This window comes from Dioscorea cayenensis, chromosome 5, assembly GCF_009730915.1.
Source record: "Dioscorea cayenensis subsp. rotundata cultivar TDr96_F1 chromosome 5, TDr96_F1_v2_PseudoChromosome.rev07_lg8_w22 25.fasta, whole genome shotgun sequence".
NCBI classification, from domain to species: Eukaryota; Viridiplantae; Streptophyta; class Magnoliopsida; order Dioscoreales; family Dioscoreaceae; genus Dioscorea; species Dioscorea cayenensis.
The window spans coordinates 19121061-19125797 of NC_052475.1; the positions used below are offsets into that span (position 1 = coordinate 19121061).

At 42.3% G+C, this 4737-nt stretch overlaps 1 non-coding gene across 1 annotated transcript; it reads left to right on the plus strand.

Moving 5' to 3' along the window:
• Positions 1-2612: 2612 nt before the first annotated feature.
• On the plus strand, positions 2613-2719 carry LOC120262645. The gene has a single exon (XR_005536906.1). It is a non-coding gene; the product is annotated as a small nucleolar RNA R71 (small nucleolar RNA).
• Positions 2720-4737: the final 2018 nt, after the last annotated feature.

The window sequence follows — 4737 nt, forward strand, 5'->3', positions numbered from 1 at the left end:
TCGTGTGCCCGTTTATGTTACCTCGATGAAAAGTTGATTCAGTAGTATTTTCGGCATAGCACTGTAGCAGGTTACTGCTGCAAATCAAAGCGGTAAACACTGTAGCAGTTACTGTTCATTGCCGGCCATAAATGACAGTTTCAGAGAATCCACATGGCCATGTGGAAATTCCGCACGGGCGCGTGGAGCATCCACGCCCGTGTAGTCGCCCGATTCCAGCCCTATTTAAAGCCAATTCAGCCTCAATTTTGGTATTCTTTTCTCCATCTTTTCCCCAACTTGAGAGAGGGCTTCGGCTAGGGTTTCGAGGGGTATTGGCCAGGGTTTTGGAGAGGTTCTACGGCTTTGACATCACGCGTCATTTGGAAGAAGGTTATTGGGAGATCTTTCGCCGGCACTGATCCGGCAAAGTGTATCCTAGGCCGGACAAAGGATCCCTTGCGATGAGTAGAGGACTCTCCACAAGACCATCGACACGACCAACGAGGTGTTTCTTTATGGATTTATTGCTTTTACATTCGATTTCCTTGATTGTACTTAGCTCCATGGACAGCTAAATCCCTAGTGGGTACTTGGGTGATTGTGAACCCTAGGATGTATTCGTTTCATTGAACTTCTTTATTATGCTTTCAATAAATTGATGTTTATTGTGAGTTCCAACCTTGAATGCTTGATTGTATGAACATTTCCCCTAGAGTGACACTAGGGTTGAGAGTTCTTGTTGGTAACCTTGTGAGTGAGTGACACACCACGAGCGTTAGACAAAAGCTAGGTTGGAGAGGGTTGAGAGGGTGAGTCGAGAGGATCTTGGGAGTGTCCCCTTTCCCCTCGGGACGTGATAGATTCTACCTCCGTTCCTTGAGTTCTTTGTGGCCATAATAGAGTGAATGGTCTAAGGGATGAACCTCCGTTGGGGCCTAGTTGTGCGTGCAATGGAGTGAAGCGTTGCGGGGATCTTAGTATATAGGGCTTAATTGTGGCTAGGGACCTTCCGCCTGGACCAAAGGATTAGGTCTATAATTAGGAAGCAATTTATCACTTGGAATCCCTAGAGCTCATTGCAACTTTATTCGAGTGCGAGGTTGAGAGGTTATTTAATCTCTCCTCCGGGACATGAATAGAGTTAGGCGTAGTTGACCTTAGATTTGGGACTATGTACGTAAGGATTTCCATGACTCACCATTGCATTGATTAGAAAGCATAATAGAGAGTTCTTGCACTTGAAGCGATTATCCTAGGTGAAGCATCATCCGAGTACCCCATCATTATCTATTGCCTTACCTCCTGCATACTTTTCCTCTCTTACTTGTTGCTTTTAATTGTTGAGAATTGAATCATTATCACACTTATCATTGTTGATACTCCACATAGTTAAAAATTGAATTAAGTGTCTTTACTCCCTACTCCCTGTGGATTCGACCCCGCTCACCCAGGATTATTACTTCGACAAACCCGTGCACTTGCGAGATATACGCAAGGGGACCTTGTCAAGCACTATGAAGGCAAGGCGACTAGAGTTTAGAAGAAGGTGTTTGCCAATTTGGAGAGAGTTCTTCACAACCATGGACAGGTTCCTTCGCTATCATACCACTTAGGGAGCCATTCTGAACTAGCTTCGGAAATTAATCCTTCAAGACATTAAACTACCCATCAAGGGCAGTCTGTTAAAATTTAAGGCGGTTTTTATCCATGTGTTTCATTTCATTTCATTGTATTCATTACTGTTTTGTAATTAGGCCCATGGATGGTGAAACCCTAGTAGGTAGTTGGGCGTGTGAACCCTAGAATCTATGATTTTGTATTGATTTGCTCTATGTTACTAGTTAATCAAAGTTGATTTGAGTTTTAACCTTGTGATTTCATTTCTTGCATGTGTTGTTAACCTTTATGATTGATTCAAATTGCTTAATCTATTACTTTGATGCGAGAGGTCTCCATTAGAGTTAGAACATCAAGGTTAAAAAGTGTTGAGAGGGTGAGTCATGAGATTAGGGAGTGTCCCCTTTCCCCTTCGAATGAGTGTTTCCTCTCTCTGTATTCCATATACTCTATGCAACCATATTTGATGTGAGGCGTGAGATTGTTTGATTTCTCTACCGGGACCTTGTACGGGGTTAGAGATCCTTCCCCTAGAAATAGGGTTGGATCTATATTTAGGAATCAGTTTCACTCTTAGGTATCCCTTGAGTTTAGTGAAGTCATATAGGGTGTGAGGTGTTGAGATTGAGCGATTTCTCCACCTGGACCCTGTAGGGGACTAGTGCCAGTTGCTTGGGGACAAGGACCATTTGTTTTTGTTGGATTACCTCGACTCATTAGACTGAGTTTAGGGGCATTTAGCAAATCTTGAGCTTCATGGAAGATCCGAAGGGAAAGTACCTCATCTTCAGTGATTAAGGACACCTTTACTCTGTTTCTATCCCAATTGTTTACTTGTTAACTTTTCTTACAATTACTTCACTCCATCATATTCATCGATTTTGACTAGATAACGGTGAAGTGGTTAATAATAATACTTCTGTTCCCTGTGGATTTGACTATTCACTCAACGGTGTAATTATTACTTTGACACCCGTGCACTTGCGGTTCACATGCATATTAGGATGTGTCAAAACCCATGTTGAGGACATTTTCGTAGGAGTTCCATGAACCTATCCTATGTCTCAAATAGAGAATCCAATTCTATTTGAACAAAAGATTATATTTCATTCCTACGCTTCACGGATTTTCTGGGAGGGAAATATCGGCCAAGAAAAGCTTCTACCATCTCCTCCCATATAGTGATCGATGCTCTAGGTAATGAATGTAGCCTTTGCTTTACTCTTCCTTTCAAGGAAAAGAGTAAGGCTCTTAACTTGATACTATCATCCGTAACACCATTAATCTTGAGCATGTAGCACACTTCCAAGAAGTTCTCAATGTGATTGTTTGGATCTTCATCGGCCAAACCATTAAACTGTGCCGACTACTGTAATATCTCGATGAAGCCTGGCTTGAGCTCAAAATTCTGAGCCGTGATTGGTGGCTGCACAATACTAGACTATGTGCCATGAACTACGGGTCTGGCATAATCTGATAGTGTCCTCTACTGCTCATTCTATTCTTCGATGTTATTAGACCCTTCACCTTCTATTCCAGCTTGATTTGACTATTCTTGCACATATTCTTTTCCCCTTCTATCAAATCTTCATTCAATGTCTGGATTTCCTTCAACCAATGTCGAGGGGTTTCCTCGGGTCATAACCTGGAGCGGTAACCAATGAAAAGAAAACAAATCAGAATGATGGAAGAATAAAAAATTATGAAATAGAATAAGTTATGAATAGCTAAATTAGCAAAGTGCAAACTATTTCTAAAACACCTATTCAATGGCAATGTCACCAAAAACATGACAACGCCCTTCTGTGTGTGAATCACAAGTGCACGAATTTGTCGAAGTGATAATACCCTGGTGAGTGGGTAGTTGTATCCACAATGAGTAGTGATTAGAAACACAAAGATTGCTATTTAACTAGAATGAAGATGAATCGGTAGTGGTATGAACAAAATTGATAAACGCCTAAATGTATGTATTTTATATGTATTAATCGTGTATTATTTGTGAACATGTTAACGAATTGATGCCCGTTTTATGTCTAAATTGGTTATTTCAGTGTTGCAGGTCTTAAATGAGTCAAACAATGCTTAAAAATGCAAATCGGATGAATTCGACATCAAAAACGGCATTTTTGGGGTCCCGGCACTATAGCGGCACTGTAGGGACGCTGTAGCAGGTCATTGTTCTTGCTGCGGCCATTTGGCTGGGAGTTTCACGGGCTCCATGCGCCCGAATGGATGCCCGTGAGGTTTGCTGGGAATTCTCAAGCTCGCATCGTAGCAAAACACTCGTATCAAAAAGTATCGTAGCAAAAACGTCATGACATTAATAATCTGTAGCACCCTGCAGGGTTTTTGGGCATTTGGTCGTGAGGCTTTCACGGGCTCCATGCGCCCGCATGGAGCCCGCATGGACTGACGGGGTATATAAGAAGCTGATTTCTTCTAGGGCAAAGGGGAGGAGTTTTTGGGAGAGTTCTTCAAGCCGATTTTCACCAGTTTTTGAGAGGCAAGATTACATGTTTTTGGAGAAGGGAAATCTAAGGGAGAAGCTTTTCGGATTTGGCTAGATCTTCATCGATCTCTTCTTTGGGAGTTTGTAGAGCGACTTTAGGGAAGCCGCCCCCATTGCGGCGTCCGTGGGAAGCCTTTCCACATAGCTTGGCTTGTCTTCCTTCTTCCATTGTTTGAGGGAGTTTTTATTATGCCATTTGTAGTTGTTTGCATGGATTTGTTGCTTGGATTCTTTTGTATGGACGAGTAGACCCCAAGGTCACCGGATGCCGGTGAACCTTGAGGTGAACTTGTGTATTTGGATGATTTAAGTTTGTTTATTGCAATTGTTGTGTTTTGAGATTCATTCTTGGTGCATTTGATGTGTTGCTTACATGAGAACTCTAGAAACCAACCGCTAGGTTGTACTTGGTAGCGTGACCATCGCCCTTGTACTAGACACACCAAGTTTGGAAGGGATTCATGTACGAATCAGCCCGTGACCATCGGGTATTCTGTACCCCTCCACCATTAGGGCTAGACCAAGTTGTGTTCCGGCTCTAATTAGGGATTTCCCCACTTGTTAATGCAATCGTATGAGGATTTGATCGTAAGAAATTGCAGTGTCAATACTTATACCGGATTAGG